This window comes from Taudactylus pleione, unplaced genomic scaffold, assembly GCF_031769625.1.
Source record: "Taudactylus pleione unplaced genomic scaffold, aTauple2 ptg000290l, whole genome shotgun sequence".
Taxonomy (NCBI): Eukaryota; Metazoa; Chordata; class Amphibia; order Anura; family Myobatrachidae; genus Taudactylus; species Taudactylus pleione.
The window spans coordinates 3,408,936-3,430,287 of record NW_028284692.1 but is presented as its reverse complement, the minus strand read 5'-3'; the positions used below and the strand labels follow the sequence as shown (position 1 = coordinate 3,430,287).

Genomic DNA, 21,352 nt, shown 5'->3' with positions numbered 1-21,352 from the left:
ACTGCACGTTTCTCCACCCGCGGGACACTGCGTCCCGCGGGTGAGGACGGCACCCACAGGCTGTGAGGGCAGGGCGCTTTTTGCCATCCAGAAGGAGGGCAGGGTGCCGTGCCCCGCTAAAACAGCCTAGCGGGAACGCTAGAATAGGGCAAATAGCGGGTACGCGCATGATAAGTTTCCGCGGCCAAAAGATGCGATGTACACAAAAGGTCCGGCATGCGAAACTAATTGAATACCGATCTCAGAGTGATTTAACTAATGTTTCCCACTGTACATACTGAACGGTCAAATCATCTTAGACTTTTTCTACAAGCAATTTGCTATCAGGCAACCACTCGTACCACTTTCAAACAGAAAATGGCAAAAAACACGGCTTTTACACGGCAGGTTTTTTTGCCACTTTCTGTCTGATACCCCTTTCACACTGAAAATTAAATTACCAGGTAATTCACTTTTGCCAAGTAATTTGCTAAGCAACCTGGGATTTTTCCCTGCGTGAAAGGGTCATCCCGGGGTATACAATCGGGAAGACGGCTGCCTTAATACCGGCAGCCGGCTTCCCGACTGTCATATCCCGGCGAGGGATGAAATGCGGGCGTCTAGATGTAGACGCCTGACATTTCCCCCGACGCCAGGAGACAGGCGCCTGGTATCCCAATCGAAGGGATCCCGGGTGCCGTGAGTGGACAGCAGCGGTGGGGGGGAGGGTTAGGTTTAGGGCACCCGGGGGGGACTTAGGGTTAGGCACCCCCCTGGGAGGGTTAGGGCTAGGCTAGGGGGAGGGAGGGTTAGGCACCCCCAGGGGGGATTTAGGGTTAGGCACCCCCCAGGAGACTTAGGTTTAGGCAGCGGGGAAGGGGGAGTTATGGTTAGGCACTTGGGGGGGAGGTTAGGGTTAGGCACCCCTAAGGAGGGTTAGGTGGTTAGGTTAAGTTAGATAGTACTTACCTATCCACGATCGGGATTTCCAGCTCTGTCGGGCTTCCGCTGCTGGGAACTCTGCTGTTGTCAGCTAGGCGCTACCGGGAATCGAACCGACTAAATTCCCGGATCTCCGACCCTGCAAAAAAACAGGATTGGAGACCCAGGAATTTAGTCCCGGGATGACCCTTTCACACAGGGAAAAATCCCGGGTTGTTTAGCAAATTACAGGGTAAAAGTGAATTACCCGGTAATTTCATTGTCAGTGTGAAAGGGGTATGAAAGACTCACATTAGGTCTAAAGGTGGGTTCACGCCTGGGCGACAAATCTGCCAACCCAGGGTTCTGCAGACCGAGTGACAGATTGGTGAGCCAATACACACTTACCAATCTTCACTATGCTATATGTCGTTCATTGGCTGACTGAATGACATTTCACATAGTGTGTACCTAGCTCACTTCTAAAATGAAAAACAACCCAATGTGCTTTTCCTCTGGTAAGATATACATGTTTCCATTTTATCTCCACACCAATGCTTTTATTTTATCAGTTTTCAAAAAGTATCACCCCATAAGAGGCTCAGAATTTAAAGTGAACTTGTCTTTCACATTTTGTAACGTAATATGAAAAACAAATATATATGACGTTAGTATTGTGAAGTAACATATGGGTGATGAAATGATCACCTTTATTTGTTGGCCCAGTTTCCCTGAGAAGTAATATGAGTCATTGACTTTTGCTGTTTGAGACCTGAGGGGAAATCTCGAAATTGTTGACATCACAACTGCTGCCCTTATTTTACACAAATTCACAGGATGTTTCCTACTCTGAGTAACTTCATGAGATCTTCTACAGCAAATCGGGATGAGGTATTATAAAAGATACCACAACAGTCATTACATACCTCTGATGACCAGACAGATGCCTTTGCTTCATCTATATACCCCAGCTGATCATAGATACACACAGATGAGACGATGCCAGAATTTGGATTACATATAAGTAGGAAACAGGCTCTCTGCAGAAGTAGGCAGAGAAATAGTGATGCTTATTCATCAAGGACAGATGAGAACAGAATAAAACTACCATAGGGTGCTCCCTAGATTTACTTTGCTATGTGCAAATAAAAAAGAAATGAAATTGAGAAAGCTTGGGTTTATTTTCATAATACGCAGAAAATTTAATTTTGCAGAAACTAATTATGATAACACGCGCACAGAAAAAAAAAAATAGGTGTCCAAAAACCCCAAAATTAATAAAATAAAGGTTCATATGTAAGATAGAAACATCTGCATCTGGCAGAAAACCAATCACCAGCTTTGAAATTTTTGGTCAGGTGTTGGGACACTATTTTTTAAGGATTTCCCCATCAACGGCCCACAAGAGCAGTTGCTGATGTCATGTACTTGGAAAGCTGTGCAGTGCATCCCTTAAAGTGCCAATGGGCCATGTCACACCCCAACTTTACATGCTTCCTGGGAAAAAGATAAGTCTGTAGTGTTGCAAATGGATGGACAACCTGAATGCAACATAACTGCTGAATGTTCAAAATGAGGTTATCGGATTCATTGTGCATTTGCAGTATGTCACTTTCCAAATAAAAAGTTATAAAAAAAAAAAAAGGCCTTTGAATAAATTCACGATCATGAGCGATTTTAGGCAAACTAATGCTGCCCATCCACTAGCAGACCATAGAAATGACAGCACGATTACGACATTGTAAACGTGCAGTTGTTTCTATGTCTGTGATAAGCCTACACTGAACGAGCAGTCGTTCAGTGCAGGCTCATCAATCATCTGGCAACATGCTGAACCTGACGTTATCGTCAGGTTGACCAGCATGTTTGCACGATGATAGATGTCTAAACGACCATCAGGCACACGCATCGCTGGTCATTTTAGACATTTTTGCAAACGATTGAACGATCGTTATCGTTCAACTTAATCATCTAGTGGATGGGCAGCATAAGTTTAGCTTATACCAGATCGCATCATTTGTCCAATTAATTTGTAGATAGCAGTATAATATTATTGGAGTGAAAACCATATTTACCAACAAATAAACCAATAACAAAACTATGAATGCATTATTGCTAAAAACAACACAATTGTTTAGGTGTTTACCAGCAGCAAATTGTCCCTATCTTGCTCCTCAGGCTGCCATTAATATGTTTATAATACATGGCACTTAAAAAAGAATTAACATTATAGAGGACCCCCAATCACAGGGTAAAACATTTTAATAAAACTGGAGTTTTAATGTGGTTTAAACCATTCTTTGAATCTATCTCTGGGCCTGATTCAGCAGCAAACGCAATAGCAATTACGCACGCAGTCAAGCGATTGTTTGCCATTGCGCATGCGTACAAGCCACACTGCACGTGCGCAGCAATCGTATAGTGATTATGGACGCACAAAGGAATCAATCGCAAAGTGAGTGACAGGTTGTCAGAGTTTGGGGGTGGTGACAGGGGGAGTGGTCACAAACACAGGCGTGTCTGTCCGTTTGAACGCCGTTTCATGGGCGTGCATAAATTAGCCACTGCGATTGCATATGCAGCTTGAGTACTCATTGTGTGAGATGAGACTTGCAGTTTATGCGACTGAATAGACAGACCTCTAGTTAATGCTGCGTGACGGCACAATGTGCGGCAATCGTACAGATGTTTACGCAGATGTGAGAAAGCAGCAGTGGGCATCTATATGCTGGCTAAGCTGCATTATGTGCAAACCGAATGAGGCCCTCTCTACATGAGACCACTTCCTGAGCTGGAGCTCCCCCCACATCAGCCTCTCATCAATCAACCCCCAAAACCAGCCCAACATCCACTCACCCAGAACAAGTCTTTTGACCATTAATTCAACACTATCCACTACCAACAGTTGCTTCCTCAATTTGCCTTTAATGCTTCACGGACACACTCAGTGAACTTTCTTCAACCACTACTACATCCCCCAACAGGGGATTGCCCATGTCACCCCCAGCCAGTCACACTTCCCTCTACCACCATCCAATGCTGGCGCCATAGCTTCTAACAGGCAATAGACCCCCCTCGCTCACCCATCTCTTCTCCATCCCCAAAACTGGTCTCGCTTGCTGTAGCCAGCTCACTGATTCACATCCACTAGCCAGTATAACCAGCTCTAGCATCACTTTTCTCATCTGCTCGTCAGTGCCATCATCGCTGCCCCATCACGTACATGGTATAGGCGTCCCTTCCTACCCAACTCCACCCAGCAGATGTCCCCAGCACCAGGCTGACACTCCACTACCGGGCTCGGCCGTTACCTTCCATCACTATCTTCCCTAGCACGGTAAGGATACACTATGCCACCCTATGACTCAGTGCCTACTCCGCCCCGTTATTCCCCCAGTCTGCCAATCTCACCGTTTTCGGCGGAGCTACCTCTCCTCTCTCTCTTGCTGGCCGCTTCCGCTCCGCCCCGGGGCAGATCCTCCCGCGAGACTTCCGGGAAAACGTCAGATCCCGCGGGCGTAGAAACGCCTTCAGTCAGCGCACCACGTGACAGTACCGATTACGTTGAGGGGCCATCTTTGTTGTGGGCAAATATATTATTTCGATATTATTGCTGTGTATGTCACTCATTGCCTGATTGTCAGCTTGCTGTAAAACTGGGTACAAATTATTATTACATTTTATTTATAGGCCGCCACAAGTGGTCCGCAGCGTCGTACATACAGTATAGGGTACACAGGGGCCCATTTATCAACGTGCATTTGAGGTAAATTCCCCGAAAACACCTGTTTTCGGGGGTTTACCTCAAATACTAAGTATCCCCCGAATGTATGAAGGAGGGACCGCAGCAGGTATCTCCGATACCTGCTGCGATCCCTCCATTGCCGCCTTCAGCCGCCTACCCCATAGTTTTCTATGGGGGATGCGATGCTGCCAAATGTATCAATATCGGGAATGCGAAGCATTCCCGATATTGACCCCAGCAGCTAACGCCATCTGAAGATAGCGTTAGCCGCGGTGTCCTATGGGCACTCACCGCATTTCAGCCGGAGGAGGGATCTTCCAGATCCCTCCGGCGGCAATGGGCGCCGCTCATATGCAGTCCTCGGGACTGCACATGCGCAGTAGCCCGGAATGCGCTCCGGCCACATCGCAGGGACGGGCTCTTTTCGGAGCCCGTCTCCCTGCATGTGCCGGGTCATACATTCGGCCGGTATGATCGCATTTTGCAATGCGATCATGGGCGATACTGTATGCCCTGATCGCATTGCAAAATGCGATCCTTAATAAATGGGCCCCTCAGAACATTACATTACAATACAGTAACCAAAATATAAACAGAACACAAGTAACATTTAGCAACACAATTCTCCAGACACAGTACAACTCTGAAGGTGAAGGCTGTCATAGAAGTGCTAGAGAAGGTGGCTGTGAGACAGTGGGGAGAAGGACCCTGCACCTAGGAGTTTACAATCTAGAAGATGTGTACCCAGCCGATCTATCATGTGCGAAGGCCCCGTGGGGGTGCTGGCATCGGCAAGTGCATACACACTTGCCGATGCCAAGAGTGATGGCGGGGGGGAGGGGTAGCGGGGCCATTCAGTAGCATGGCATCGCTAGCTACTTCCTCAGATCTTTCTGCATTTACAAAAGATCTGAGGATTCGACAGACAACCTGCGGGAGCGCACGTCGGCATCATGTGTACACACTGGACGATTTGTTGTAAAATGCGTTGGAATCGACCAAATTGCTCAAGCTATTGTCTGGTGTGTAGGGGCCTAAAGACTCTTAACTGCTATGAAAAAAGAGTGTTTAAACTTGCATTGAATAGTATTGAAACAGCCTAATAGATAAAGTACACGGTAAATCTGTTAAATATTGGAACTGTTATTTAAACTAATATATTATTAGTATTATTATTATCCTTTATTTATATGGCCCCACAAGCTCCTTACAAAGTACATAAACAAATAAGTGAATAAGAAACCAGTGACTTACAGTACAATACACATACAATGCATTACAAGGACATGGTTTATACACATTTCTGCATTAGGGTCATAACACTGAAAATAAGCAGCTGGGAGTCAGCAATCAAGTGTTAGGAGCCCTTGTGGGGAGTAAAGCTGGCCACACACTAGAACAACTTACATCCAACCAGCCAACTTGTTGATTGGTTGGAATGAAAATCTGGTAAGGAATGGGAGTAAATGATGCCAGAAAACAGATGAAAATGGTCGTCAGACAAGTTTGTTAAATTTTTGATTTAAACTATTTGTTTAAACAACATTTTTGGTCCATTTTTCAGCGTCTGGGAGCAAGTTGCTTATTGTATTCCTTACCAGATTTTCATTCCAACCAATCTACTAGTTGGCTGGTTGGACAGATAATCTTTAGATGTGTGGCCATCTTAAGGAGTAGAAGAAAATATAAGTAAGGAGAAGCACATGAGGGAAGAGGACCCTGCTCGTGAGAACTTGCATTTTAAAGGGGAGGGGCAAACAGGCATGACACAGATGGGGTAGACAGGGAGGAAAGAGCATGTAGTAGCGGGTTAGGATGAGAGCTGGAAGACTTTGATGAAGTAGTGGGTGTTGAGAGCCCATTTGAAGATTTGTAGAGAGGTGGAAAATCTGATAGGGAGAGAGTTCCAGAGACAGGGAGCAGCATGGGTGAAATCTTGGAGGCAGAGCGGTAAAAGTAATGAGTTGGCAGGAGAGATGGCATGCATTTGTTGAGCAAAGTGGACAGGCGGGAGTGTGAAGGGAGATGAGGTCAGAAATGTAAATAGGAGAGGATTGGGTGAGGGCTTTGTAAGCAAGTGTAAGAACAATTATAGTAGTGGCCCTTGGATTTCGCAGCACTGTCTCTCATTACCCCCTCCAAAGCTCTCTCTTACTGCCAGTACCTTAACACTGAACCTTTTAATATTAAAAAACACACACATTGGCTACCATAGGGAAAAAAACAAACACATTGCCTCTCACATGAAAAGAAAATTAAAAACACATTTGCCCTCATAGGGAAAATAAAATTGGCTCCACAAGGATAAAACACACATTGGCCCTCACAGAAAAAAAAAACGACTGACCTGACTAGCAGAAGCCATGGGTGGCACAGGTCTGCTGTTTGGCAGGGTGGGAGAGTCTTTGGGTACAGGTCTGTTGGATGTCAGGGTGAGTGTGCGGTGACAGGTCTGGTGGGTGACAGGGTAAGTGTGTGTATGAGAAACCCTTCTGTGTCCCCAGCCAGCCCTTCTGTCTCTCCAGCCAGCCCCCCTCTTCTGTGTCCCCAGCCAGCCCCATCTGTGTCCCTATCTCCAGCAGACCCCTTCTGTGTCCCTAGCCAGCCTACTTCTGTGTCCCCAGCCAGCCCGCTTTGTGTCCCCAGCTAGCCCCCCTTCTCTGTCTCCAGCTGCCCCCCATCTGTCTCCAGCCCCCTTCTGTGTCCCAGCAGTCCCGCTTGTGTCCGCAGTTCCAGCAGCCTCCATCTGTCTCTCCATCCCCAGCAGACTCCTTCTGTTTCCTCAGCAGCCACCTTCTGTCTCCAGCCCGAGCAGTCCCCATTCTTTGTCTCCAGCTAGCCCCCTTCTCTGTCTCCATCCACAGTAGCCCCTCTTCTCTGTCCTCAGCCAGCCCTCCTCCTGTCTCTCCAGCCAGCCCCCCTTGTGTTCTCAGCCAGCCTCCCTTTTGTGTCCTCAACCAGCCCCCTTCTATATCTCCAGCCCCAGCAGCCCCCATTCTATAGCCCCAGCTCCAACAGCCCCCCTTCTGTGTCCCCAGCCAGTCTCCATTCTGTGTCCCCAGCCAGCCCCCCCTTGTGTCTCCAGCACCCTTCTGTGTCCCCAACAGCCCCGCTTGTGTCACCAGTTCCAGCAGCCCCCTTCTGTCTCTCCATCCCCAGCATCCCCCCTTCTGTGTCCCCAACCAGGATCCCTTCTCTGTCTCCAGCCCAAGCAATCCCCCTACTGTCTCTCCAGCCAGCCCCCTTCTGTGTCACCAGCTAGCCCCCCTTCTCTGTCTCCAACCCCAGTAGCACCTCTTCTCTGTCCCCAGCCAGCTCTAATTCTGTCTCTCCAGCCAGACCCCCTTCTGTGTCCTCAGCCAGCCTCTCTTCTGTGTCACCAGCCAGACCCCCGTTTTGTGCCCTCAGCCAGCCCACCTTGTGTCTCCAGCTTGCCCCCTCCTGTGTCTCCAGCCTGCCTTGCCTTCTGTCTCTCCAGCCAGACCCCTATGTCCCTAACAGCCCCCCTTCTGTGTCTAGAGCCTGCCCTTCTGTGTCTCCATCCTGCCTGCCTTCTTTGTCCCCAGCCGCCCCACTTCTGTGTCCTTAGTCCAGCAGCCCCCCTTCTGTGTCTCCAGCTACAGCGGCCCCTCGTCTATGTCTCCACCCCCAGCAGCTCCCCTATTTGTCCCCAGCAGCCCCTGCACTTACCTTGTTGCTGCTAACGTGAAGCGGCTCCTCTGCCTTTCTTTCAACGGTGCGTCATGACCGATAGGTCTTAAAAAAAACATTATTACACATTGTAATTTCACCCCTCCTAGCTATTCTGATTTCTGGAAAGTGAATGGCCAGAAGTGCCATATGGCCAGTCCAGCCCAGAAGGTGAACATTGGTGTTAAACAATCTCCAAAATGAATTTTCATTTAGTTTTGACCCAGTTCGTATTGACTTTCCCTTCTCGTGTTCCACTTGGATTATTTGCAGTCTGCTAGTATAGCAAATCCAACTAGTCGACAAATCCTTTTTCCTGTCACTGGCACCTCACATCAGCTGGCATGGAATAGGGCCGCAACCTGCCGGTTATCCAGCAGCATAGCCCAAATACACCTGCAATGATCATTGGTGAAAACTGGAGGCCTGTGTCTCTGCTATTACCAGTACAAATCCAGATCCATAAAACTGATCTACTAAATGCTGTTTGAATTCTGATGTATCATGGAAAACTACGCTCTCTATGGAGAGATTGTGGAATAAATAGGGGCTGCAAACCCAATAAAAGAGATCCATCTCTAATGGTGCATACACACAGTACAATCAGTCAACGATAACGATATCGCTGACTGATCTCCCTGCACCTTCCCGGAGTGTTGGATGATCAATATCGTTCATCCAGCACACCACCAACCCACCGACCGGCCAGCGACCCGTGATCAACGATGGCGGGTCCCTATGTAACCTGGACGATATAGCCCAGGTTGGCCTGCATGCACAGCCGATGGTCGATATCATTATCGTCCATACGTGCCCGCGCATCGCTGGTCGTTTGAGGGTTGGAAGGCACCAAAAAATGAATTATCTGAACGATAACAATATGAACGATATCGGTATCGTTCATTATTATCGTACCCTGTGTACGCATCATTAGATTACCAGCTATTAAAAGAGATGGGTAGCGCTCACTACCATTTTCCCCAATGTATATGTGTAATGGGTGTCAGTCGCAAAATATGTGATAACCGGTGTAAAATTAAATGTAAATTTATTGTTTTAAAATAAATTGCTATGGTTAGAAAAGGTGTGTGACTCAGTTGGGTAGGTAATTGTCCTCGTATTGGTATAGGTATAGGTATATAAATCACTAACAATACCAGGCAGTGAAAAGGTACAAAAAAATGAAGAAAGGTGCCAATGCTCATATGTCTCACTGTTGACAAGTTCATAAATTCACTGCAAAATGTTAACAATCTGAGCTGACCTCCATAAACCAATAAAACAATGATAAGAGAAAGTATGGCAGAACAATGTAACTAACTGATACATTTAAACTAGTTACAGTAACAATATTTACAATTACATAAGCAGTTACATAAACAATGTAAGTTTTAATTAATTAAAACTATTACAAGAAAATTATAAATAGAGCAAGCTTATGAATGCAAGGAGTAGAATGAAGCTTTAGTGTAAATAAAATAATAGAGAAAACAATTTATATTGATAGCCTAATTAAAACGCTTTTGTTATGCACAATAATATTTCGTTAGGAAAAATGATTACATCCTTAGCAAGTTTATTAATGTTGTCTGAGAGGCTTAGCATTGTCATATATTTACCAATGAAGTCAAGAAGTCTCCATAAAATGTCTAGACCAGTGGTTCCAAAACTTTTTTACTTTAAGGCACCCTTAATGTCTCATCATTTTTTTGCGGCACCCCTAGGCCAAAAAATTCACAACTTTTTATGCTAACAACTAAGAAGCCGTTATAGAGAATGACAGAAATAAATAAATTGAAAAAACAAAAAGCCTTATCAAGTGGCAGAGTTAGTGGATAAATATGGGCTACCTCAATCCCACTCTCTGGCGTTATATCAGACACAGCACTATGTGAGTTCTATGATACGGACTTTCCCCAGAGGATTGATCCAACTTCTTTGATCTATTATTGGCTAAACCTATGGGGCGACGGGGGGCAATTTCTCTTCATTATAAAATCCTTCAGATTTACGGACTATATTTAGCAATGGTGTGGGGTGTGAAGTAGTTTTGAGGACCATGGTAATGATATTTATTGCATTGTTATAAATATTTTAACTAAGGATAAAGTGCATAAGTCTTATGCACTTCATCTCTATTTACAATGTCTGTAACCATGTAATAATATCTTTACCATGGTCTGCAATACAACATTCCTCCCCACACCAGTGCTAAAATACACAGGGGGCAATTTCTCTTCATTATAAAATCCTTCAGACTCCTTTAGATCATACTGAAATATCTACAGGGTTGTCTACCTGGCGCACTGAATTCCCCCATATTACCATGGAAAGCCTGTTATGATTATTCTCATATTCTGAATCAGTGATTTCATCCAGCATGTATAGAGAAATGTTCTATAACATTTATCACAATGGATATATTTCCCCCCACCGCAGGTTCCTGATGGGATTATCAGATACTAGTGTTTGTCCTAAGTGTGGGTTATCTGATGCAACCTTTATACGTTGTATGTGGGATTGCCCCCTTATACGTAGATTTTGGTCATTGGTCTATAGATTTGCATCTACGTATCTAGTTAATTATCTTCAGCTATTGGCGGAGTGGGCGATTTTGGGTATTATGTCATCAAGTGTCTCGGGTGGAGGGGAAGTTAAAAAATTATTATTGGTTATATCAGTGGTGGCCCGTAAGTGTTACAGATGTAGACCTATGCAGATGCCCCATCGGTTTCTTTATTCCTGGCTAAATTATTTTTTGCCTTCCAAATGGATTGGCTAGAAACAACTCTGCATAAGGAGACTAAAACGGCTTATTTTTTTCTAGTTATGGGAGGTTTTATAGATTCCTTTAGTTTCACCCTAAAACGCCAAATACACTTGTGCTTTTGTAGTACTTCTTGGTATGAAACACAAATTTTATTGGATGACCTACCCATTTCTTCTTCTACAAGCTGAGGTGGGCTCTGTCTATTTTTGGGTCTCCCTTTTCCTTTTTTTGTGTATTTTACCGGCAATTTATTTATTTATTTTGCTCAAGGGGATGTACCTGCCATGTTTAGATTGTAATGGCTATAATGTGATATTTTTTTTTTTTGTCTTATTTTTATACATATACCTTTAATAGGTCTTTGTTCTATTTGTTATTTATTTTATTTTTTGATATATGATGTGTAATGTATTATTGCTGACGAATAAAAGAAATGAAAAAAAAAAAAGACAAACAAAAGGCAAGAGGTAATCCTGCTGAAATGTGAAAAAATCGACAAGCCACAATCGTTTTTTAACAACATCCGAATGGTTTTTATACCTTAAAATCAAAATCATTAGATGTTTGCAGATAACATAGAGAAAAGTGATTTTTCTCTACATGATCTGCTTTCACACATACCGATGTTGGTTGCAAGTGTCAAATAGCGCTGGTTTTAGGGCATTTGGCACTTACCACCTCTTCTTGCCTCTCCCTCACTGTTACGGACTATATTTAAGATTGGCATGGGATGGGAAGTAGTATTGAGGACCATGGTAATGATATTTATTGCATTGTTATAAATATTTTAACTAAGGATAAAGTGCATAGGGATAAAGTGTAAAAGTTTTATGCAATTCATCTCTATTTATAATGTCTATAACCATGTAATAATATATTTACCATGGTCTGCAATACAACATTCCTCCCCACACCAGTGCTAAAATACAGCTCATTTAACAATCAATGGGCACAATTTATATTAAATTCCATATATGCAATTTTAATTATTAATACCAACTACACTACCTCAAAACTTAAGACACTGTGGGCCTGATTCAGAGCCGCACGCTCTGATTAGAGCGCTCGCTCTGAATCAGGGCCCTCCTACCTCTTATTGGAGCGGCCCCCTGGCCGCTCGCATAGCTGTGGGTGGCCACCCACAGCTTATGCAAGCGGCCAAAAAGATGGTGGCAATGGTCAAGACCATCGGGCTTGCGACGAGACCCTGTTGTAGGATCTCGCTGCCGCAAGCCCAGGAGTGCTTTTGGCTCTATCAGAGCCAAAAGCACTCCCACTGACATCACTAGTGATGTCAGTGGGGCCGGCCCCAGACGGTAGGCGTTCCCATGGGAATGCCTCTGTCTCGGCAGCAACACCCCCAGCACGCCCACCGAAGGGGGCGTGCTGTCAATCAACATCGACAGCACACCCCCTTTGGTGCGAGACCCATAGCGACGGCTTGGCCGTCGCTATTCAGGTCTCGCGCATGCGCACGATGGAGCTCCCTCCGTCGTGCGCATGCGCACTAGGGCACCAATGACCCGCTTGCGAGCGCTCAGAGCTCGCGAGCGGGTCAGAATCAGGCCCTGTGTCACAGCCTGTCACTAACCTAAACAGAGGAGAGTCCAGGAATCACACTGTGAGCAGTAGTGGCGTAAATTCATCCCAGATGCCCGGAGGCAAGTTATAATTTGGTGCCCCCCGTCACAGCCGCTGACACTGTAATGTAGCAATTTGCATATTCACATGCAGACAGGCTATAGCTAGACAAAAGCAGAAACTGATGATCTGACATGGAGCTCTCCACTAGTGTATGGTGGCTTCTCAGGTGCCGTTACAGCCCTAAGTGGGGTGAATATGTTGTGGACAATGGAGGAGGTGCCCCTTCAGTGCTGGAGCCTGGCGGCAGGCACCTCCATTGTCTCCCATAGTTCTGCCCCTGGTGAGCAGGCAGGTGCAGTAGTAGATGAAAGCCGGGAAGAGTAGGAGGGGGCGGGTCCACACAGCTCTGACAGTGAGAGCCAGCAGCAGGACAGCATGGGGCCGGCTGTGCTGTGTAAATGAATGCGGGCTGCTAAGGAGGCAGCGCGCTGCCCGATCAGCTGACTTGCTGACGGACCAAAGGGAATAGAGAGAGATTCTGCACAGAACTAAAGATAAATTCAATAATATACCAACCATCCGACATTAGCAAAATAATTTCTATCATCAATTATTGTTGGTGGTGCTCCCAAAGCCCAATATACATATGTTAAGCAACAAAGGAGAGAAAAGTAGGGCTATTACCTGGGGCACTCTTGTGTAATAATTATTTTATTAAAATATAACTTTTAATATGCATCAATAAAATGATAGAGTACCATACAGTTTACTCAAAATAATCAGACGATGTGGGTCCATCATCTGTAAAAGTCAGACTTCATAAAAATAATGAAATCTGGTGGCGAATTATTAATACATTACACAATTGAAACTTGGTATAATTTATTGATACTATAAATAAATACTAGGGTGTATTTATATTGCTTGGCCATGTGCAAAACCAATCCCAAATTAATATTTTAACCTACAGCACCTGGTATTCCCTGGAGGTCACCCTTCCAGGTACTAACCAGGCCAATTACTGTTTAGCTTCCAAGATCAGACGAGATTGGGCAAATCAAGTAATGTATGGCTGTAGGTATTTTAGAGAAAATTGCACAATTGCCAGGTCAAAGCAATATACAGTCAGGTGCATAAATATTGGGACCTTGACAGAATTTTCATATTTTGGTCTCTATTCACCACCACAATGGCTTTGAAATGAAACAAACAAGATGTGCTTTAACTGCAGACTTTCAGATTTAATTTGAGGGTAATTACATCCAAATCAGGTGAACAGTGTAGGAATTACAATGGTTTCTATATGTGCCTCACACTTTTTAAGGGGCCAAAAGTAATGGGACTATCAACTCAAAGCTATTTCATGGACAGGTGGGGGCTATTCCCTCATTATTTCATTATCAATTAAGCAGGTAAAAGGTCTGGAGTTGATTCTAGGTGTGACATTTGCATTTGGAATCAGTTGCTGTCAACTCTCAATATGAGATCCAAAGAGCTGTCACTATCAGTGAAGCAAGCCATCATTAGGCTGAAAAATCAAAACAAACCCATCAGAGAGATAGCAAAAACATTAGGTGTGGCCAAATCAACTGTTTGGAACATTCTTAAAAAGAAAGAACGCACCGGAGAGCTCTGCAACACCAAAAGACCCGGAAGACCACGGCAAACAACTGTGGTGGATGACAGAAGAATTATGGGCCTCATTCAGAGGCAGTCGTAGGATGCAAGCGGTCGTTCTGAAACAGGGCGGCCACTTGCATCCTGAACAGCCGCCTCCATGTCGGTCATTAGGCTGTGGGTTAACACTCACAGCTCTAACGACCGCAAAGGGTGATGGTCGCGATGGTCAAGACCATCGCGACCATCGGGGCTTACGATGAGACCCTAAGGTAGGGTCTCGTCAACCTTAAGCCCCAGGGAGCTTCCTGCTCTGTTTGAGCAGGAAGCGCCCCACTGACATCACTGATGATGTCAGTGGGGCCGCCCCCAAACGGCAAGCGTTCCGAAAGGATCGGCTCCGTTTGGCCGGGCATGCCCCCAGCCCACCCAGCAAATGGAGCGAGCAGTCACTCAACATCGACAGCTCGCTCCGTCTGCTACGAGACCCCTAACGACGGATCACTCGTCGTTAGCCGGGTCTCACGCATGCAAAAGACAGAGCTGGCTCCATCGCACGCATGCGCACTGGAGCAACATCGACCCGGTTGCGAGCTCGTAGCGCTAATGACCGGGTCTGAATAAGCTCCTATTTCACTGGTGAAGAAAAACCCCTTCACAACAGTTGGCCAAATCAAGAACACTATCTAGGAGGTAGGTGTATATGTATCAAAGTCAACAATCAAGAGAAGACTTCACAAGAGTGAATATAGAGGGTTCACCACAAGATGTAAAACATTGGTGAGCCACAAAAACAGGAAGACCAGATTAGAGTTTGCCAAACATCATCTAAAAAAGCCATTACAGTTCTGGAGCAACATCCTATGGACAGATGAGACAAAGATCAACTTGTTCCAGAGTGATGGGAAGAGAAGAGTATGGAGAAGGAAAGGAACTGCTCATTATCCAAAACATACCACCTCATCAGTGAAGCATGGTGGTGGTAGTGTCATGACGTGGGCATGTATGGCTGCCAATGGAACTGGTTCCCTTGTATTTATTGATTATGTGACTGCTGACAAAAGCAACATAATGAATTCTGAAGTGTTTTGGGCAATATTATATGCTCATATTTAGTCAAATGCTTCAGAACTCATTGGACGGCGCTTCACAGTGCAGATGGACAATGACCCGAAGCATACTGCAAAAGCAACCACAGAGTTTTTTATGGCTAAAAAGTGGAATGTTATGCAATGGCCAAGTCAATCCCCTGACCTGAATCCGATTGAGCATGCATTTCACTTGATTAAGACAAAACTGAAGGGAAAATGCCCCAAGAACAAGCAAGAACTGAAGACATTTGCAGTAGAGGCCTGGCAAGAGCATCACCAGGGATGAAACCCAACGTCTGATGATGTCTATGCGTTCCAGACTTCAGACTGTAATTGCCTGCAAAGTATTTGCAACAAAGTATTAAAAAGTGAAAGTTACATTTAGGATTGTTTAGTTTGTCCCATTACATCTGGCCCCTTAAAAAGTGGGAGGCACATATAGAAACGATTGTAATTCCTACACCGTTCACCTGATTTGGATGTAATTACCCTCAAATTAAATCTGAAAGTCTGCAGTTAAAGTACATCTTGTTTGTTTCATTTCAAAGCCATTGTGGTGGTGAATGGAAGCCAAAATATGAACATTCTGTCAATGTCCCAATATTTATGCACCTGACTGTATATGTAGGACTAGTTAAATCTATAGTCCATTTGTTGATAAATAACAACTTTCAAAAAAAGAATGCACAAGCAAACTTTATTTGTTACACATGTATACTCAATATGTCAAGAATATCACCTGATTATATACACAGGTAATATTGCGTGTTTCTCTACACCTTATTCAATAAAAAGGCAAATCGTATATATTTTACATAAATATACACCGCATAAAGGACATATTATATTAAATGTACAGATTAGCATATAGTAAATTATAGTATCATTGTCAATCAAGCTAAGAATGGTATTGTATACACCAACATAATAAAAGTATATGTCAGCACCTGACTAATATATTTGGTATATCAGGCACAAATAACACAACAGGTATCTCCTAAATGAAAAACAATCAAGAAATATTCATGTAAAGCACTCACTGCCTCTGTGAAAATTACTGTGAACTAGATAAAAGAATCTACATTGTTTTATAGATGAACTCGCAGCTAGTCAGCAAAATATCACTTTGAAAAATCACATAAACAGAATATATAGAGAGCACATGTTACATTGAACAAGGTAAGAAATTAATATAAAGTGTAATCACAAATGGCAACTCCTGCTACAGCAAGGAATAAACTGGAACCAAATTGGTAAGCAGTGTCACTGTGAAAAAACCCCTTAAACCTATAAATTGCTGACGGACCATCCAGCAGCGGCACCCCTGGCGCACACTTTGGGAACCGCTGGTCTAGAAACTGAAGTGTCATGTCTTGTGTTTGGGAAAACTTTCTCCCACCTAAGAGCAGTTCTGCAGAATTGTCTCATCTAGATGAACATGCAGTAGAGGAAAATCAAGGATTGTAGATTTTTAGGATATACAGAGGCCCATTTATTAATGATCGCATTTGCAATGGGAATCCTGTATAATGTTATAAAAGAGACAAATATATATACATATGCAGAACAATCTTTTACTAAAATAATAAAAAAGGCCCACAGTGAAAAAAAAATATATATATAATGTGGGTGCAGGCAGAGCCGTAACTAGACTTTCTGGTGCCCTGTGCCAGAAAGAGCATTGGGGCCCCCCTCATTTTTCAAAGGGCATAATACACCCAAAAAAGGGCCATGGCTTCATGGGGACGGGCCAGGGAAGAGATAGGAGAGGCCAGGAGATGCTGGGGATGAAATAAGAGGAAGCTACAAGCAAGAATGATAATAAACAGAAATTTGAATATTCTCCTTTATGTTTCAAGTTTCCATTGCATTTTCATCCAAAAACATTGTAAGGTTTTTCGATCCACACACAATTTTTATTTTTAAATAATCCAACACAATTGGGATAGATAAAAAAAATTAAAAACAAGTAAAAAATTAAATAATCTAGTACAAATTACAAAAGGTCCGGTATGGGAAAATGGACCAAACAATAAAAAACAGAGGCCCTGATTCAGACCCACTCGCGAGCGGCTGTCCGCTTGCAAGTGGGTCGATGGTCTGCACTGCACATACGCACGACGGAGGGAGCTCTGTCGTGCGCATGCACGAGACGCGACGAGCGAAGGACTTTCCTTCGCTCGTAGTGTCTGATCAAAGGGGGCGTGCTGTCGATGTTGATTGACAGCATGCCCCCTTTGGTAGGCGCGCCTGCGTCTTGCCTGCCAGACGGAGGCGTTCCCAAGGGAACGCCTACCGTCAGAAGCCGGCCCCACTGACATCACTAGTGATGTCAGTGGGAGTCATTTTGGCTCTGATAGAGCCAAAATCACTCCTGGCCTTGCGGTTGAGAAACAAACATTTGGAGTTCCCAGGGGTGACTCCCAGGTAAGCTGGCTCTCAATTTGGATGCATTTATGTATGTGCCTTTATCATGAGGCCTTACATTTGACAAAATTATATATGTGCCTTTATCATGAGGCCTTATAATTGGTATATTTTACATTTGGGGTGAGCGTTTGGGCGTAGGGCCCCTGGGACTGGTCTGGATGGGCCGCCTCAGGGCATCACCACTTAATACACATAGTTGCTTTTCACATCACCTTTTATGTTTGTTTATTATTCATGTATTTTTTCACATATATTTTAACCTCTCATTCCACACTTAATGATTACTCACACACAGCTATACTTTACACTGCACTGTCACTCTTCTTCCATTTTCGTGTGATGCCCTGGGGGGGTCCTGGGCTGGACGTTTTTTGGGGTGCACTGCGCCCCGGACATGAACCCCTTAGTGTTAGGGACTGCTGGTAACAGAGAAGCCGTGACGTGGCCTAGCAGCCTCCCATGTATTTGCAAATGCATGCAACTAATATCTCTGAATTTCTATGACCATATAGTCTTCATATATTGTTGCAGGTATTATTCAGTGTGCTGAGGTACAATAGGGGGTTAAATCCCCCTCCTTCTTTTACTCATATTGTAAATACCAGGTATGAGGTGCTCCGATTGCTATTCAGGCATCCACAAATCCCCAATATCCGACCGTGATAAGTGAAGGGACCGGGAGTAATGTTGCGGCCGTCTCAGTAAATAAAGGTACATCTCTACGTAAGACTTCCGGCTGGAAGGCAGGGACTTGGTAACTTATCAATTGCCGTGATATACACGAAAGTGCACCTTGCGGCAAGACTTTCGGCTTGGGGGGCAGGGGCATAATGATTTGTCCAATTAAAACCAACTCACTTTGAGCGAATAAAACGGAAATAAAGCCGCAGGCATATTGACTAAGGGAAAGGGACGATTAGGTAAATGAGACAGCATTTTCCTTCCATATACCTTTTAAATTATTCCCAAAATCACAGTTTATCTTTAGGTCTATCACGATTTCTGAAGATGTTTACATTTAGGGATCAAAGGCGTAACTACTTTGAAAAGGTTTTTAATGAAGGCCCTGAATCTGTTGAGTTGATTGATGAAGATTTATTTAGAGCGGAATAATGGAAAAGCTTGAACATGTACTGTTGCAGGAAAGTAAGGTGTGGTGGGAAGTGGTAATGATGGAACACTATTTGGCAAAATATGTAATACCAAGGGGACTAAAAATAAATAAACAATCCACCTTCACCACATCCAGACAGGACTTGAAAAAAACAGTGGGATGACATTTTAAAAATTGATCTCTTGGTCTCATGAATTTAATTGTTCAAGAGAGAAAAAGAGACCTTAATAGATTTAAAGAGGAAATTAAGGTCCTAAAATCCTTGATTCAACCTTTTTCAAATCTAGATGATTTTAGGGAATTAGAGGCAGCAATAGAATCCAGATTAAAATAATCTGATTGATTATTAATACAGAAGAAGGTTAAGAAGTTTATCAGGCACAAGGAAGAAACACTTAACCCCAATATCAAAAATCAGGGGACAATAGAAAATCTCTCCATGCTAAGAACCCTAATATTCTTTTAAGGAAATAAATCACAATAAAACTCAATATAACAATTATTCAAGGGTAAAACAGAAAGAAATACCTTTTGGGAGAACAGTAATTCAGAAGGAGAATAATAGACAGAGATCAAATAGATTAGAAAGAATTCCTTATAGAACCCCCCCCCCCCCATAGCGATAGATCACCCAAGAAAATTAATAAGTAAATAACACCCGAATGGAGAGTCCCACTATATAGAAATTTTTGAAAAAAATAGACATGACATGAAAAGAGAACTGGATAGGAACATTCTCTTACAAAATCGATATTCACCTTTGAGGGACAACGAGATTCTTGATTCAACACCTAGAAAGAGAAGACGTGATAGTTTTTTAGGGGAAGGAAGGAACATTGGCCCTCATTCAGAGCCGTACGCTCTGAGCAGAGCGCACGCTCTGAATGAGGGCCGCCCTCCATAATTATGGAGCGTCCTCCTGGACGCTCGTATAGCTGTGGGTCACCACCCACAGCCTATACGAGCGTGCAGTTTGATGGCCGCGATGGTCTTGACCATCGCCACTGCGAGCCAGAGCCTGCGGTTGAGTTTTTCAACCGCAAGGCCCGGAGTGATTTTGGCTCTATCAGAGCCAAAATCACTCCCACTGACATCACTAGTGATGTCAGTGGGCCGGCTTCTGACGGTAGGCGTTTCCTTGGGAACGCCCCCGTCAGGGAGGCACGCCCCCGGCACGCCCACCAAAGGGGACGTGCTGTCAATCAACATCGACAGCCCGCCCCCTTTGATCAGACACAACGAGCAAAGGAAAGTCCTTCGCTCGTCGCGTCTGGCGCATGCGCACGACGGAGCTCCCGCCGTCGTGCGCATGCGTAGTGCACAACATCGACCCACTTGCGAGCGGACAGCCGCTTGCGAGTGGGTCTGAATCAGGCCCATAATACCATTCGGATAAAAAAACACCTACGTTTAAGGGGGAAATGAGGGTGCATAAAGAAACAAATGATGCATTGCTCAGATGCCGTTGATAGCGTCTTACGCATGTTTTCTGTTCCATAGAGTTGGTATCCTTCATTGTGTTCTTCCAGCATCTCCAGCCCTGAGTCTATTGTGTCTTGTATCGAGTAACATCCTGACAGCCCAGTCCACACTGCAGTGTCTGAGGTTCCAGCATTACATCACTGCTATCTTCGCTGTAGAGTGCTTCCAGCTACCGCAGTTGCTGCATCACTTTCCGATGGCATTAACCGCAGTGCAGCATCTGAGTGGACTCAGCCTAAACATCATGGTTATCTCCGCTGCTTTGGGCCTAAAGTCATCACAGTTGCCGCACCACTTCCCAACAGCATTTACCGCAGTGCAGCCTCCGAGTGGACAACCAAATCCTCATGACAATCTACGCTGCTCTGCGTCTCCAGTCACCACAGTTGCTGCATCCACATTGTTGTGTCTGAGTGGACCTAATCAACATCAATGTTATGGAAGCAGAAAAAACTATAAATAAATATAGTAAAGGGCGCTACCAAGTGTTTTATCTCCAAGCAGCTGCTGGGGGGGAAAAGGTAGTCAGCCTCCTGAACAACAATATAAACAACGAGAAAGCAGCGCTAATTATATATATTAAAAAACAATTTAATAAGATTCACAGTTGATATAAAAAAACTCAGTACTGAGAGTATTAATTCATGAAAAAATTATTTTCCCAGGAACATAAATAAACGTGCAAATTGCATACATAAAGGCATAGAGCTTAGAGATCCTGTAGGCACTGAGTATTACAGCATGACCAATTGGACATGCACCGTAGGAAAGTAATGTATGGATGGCCAAGTCCAATGTTAATGGAGATATATTACCAGCCTGTCATCACGATGATTAGGAATGACTGAATTAGCGATGGTCTTATTTACCTCAAAATCTCCAGGAGTTCCTTATAGAGGGCATCAAATTTATTTTGTGTAATCATTTTT

General features: G+C 44.3%; 1 protein-coding gene and 1 pseudogene across 4 annotated transcripts in view; both read right to left on the bottom strand.

Moving 5' to 3' along the window:
* Positions 1-4,440, bottom strand: part of GRB2 (growth factor receptor bound protein 2) — a 53,880-nt gene extending 49,440 nt beyond the window's left edge. Inside the window, exons 1-2 of one of the 4 annotated variants that reach the window (XM_088482572.1) lie at positions 4,312-4,430; positions 1,827-1,940 (exon numbers count right to left, since the gene is read on the bottom strand). The gene's annotated coding sequence lies outside the window, so the exon portion shown is untranslated. Of the gene's footprint in view, positions 1-1,826; positions 1,941-4,211; positions 4,236-4,311 lie in introns of those variants that run through there. The other 3 variants (XM_088482574.1, XM_088482571.1, XM_088482573.1) reach the window with 3 other exon arrangements.
* Positions 4,441-13,650: 9,210 nt separating this feature from the next.
* Positions 13,651-13,769, bottom strand: LOC148511819 (5S ribosomal RNA; annotated as a pseudogene).
* Positions 13,770-21,352: the final 7,583 nt, after the last annotated feature.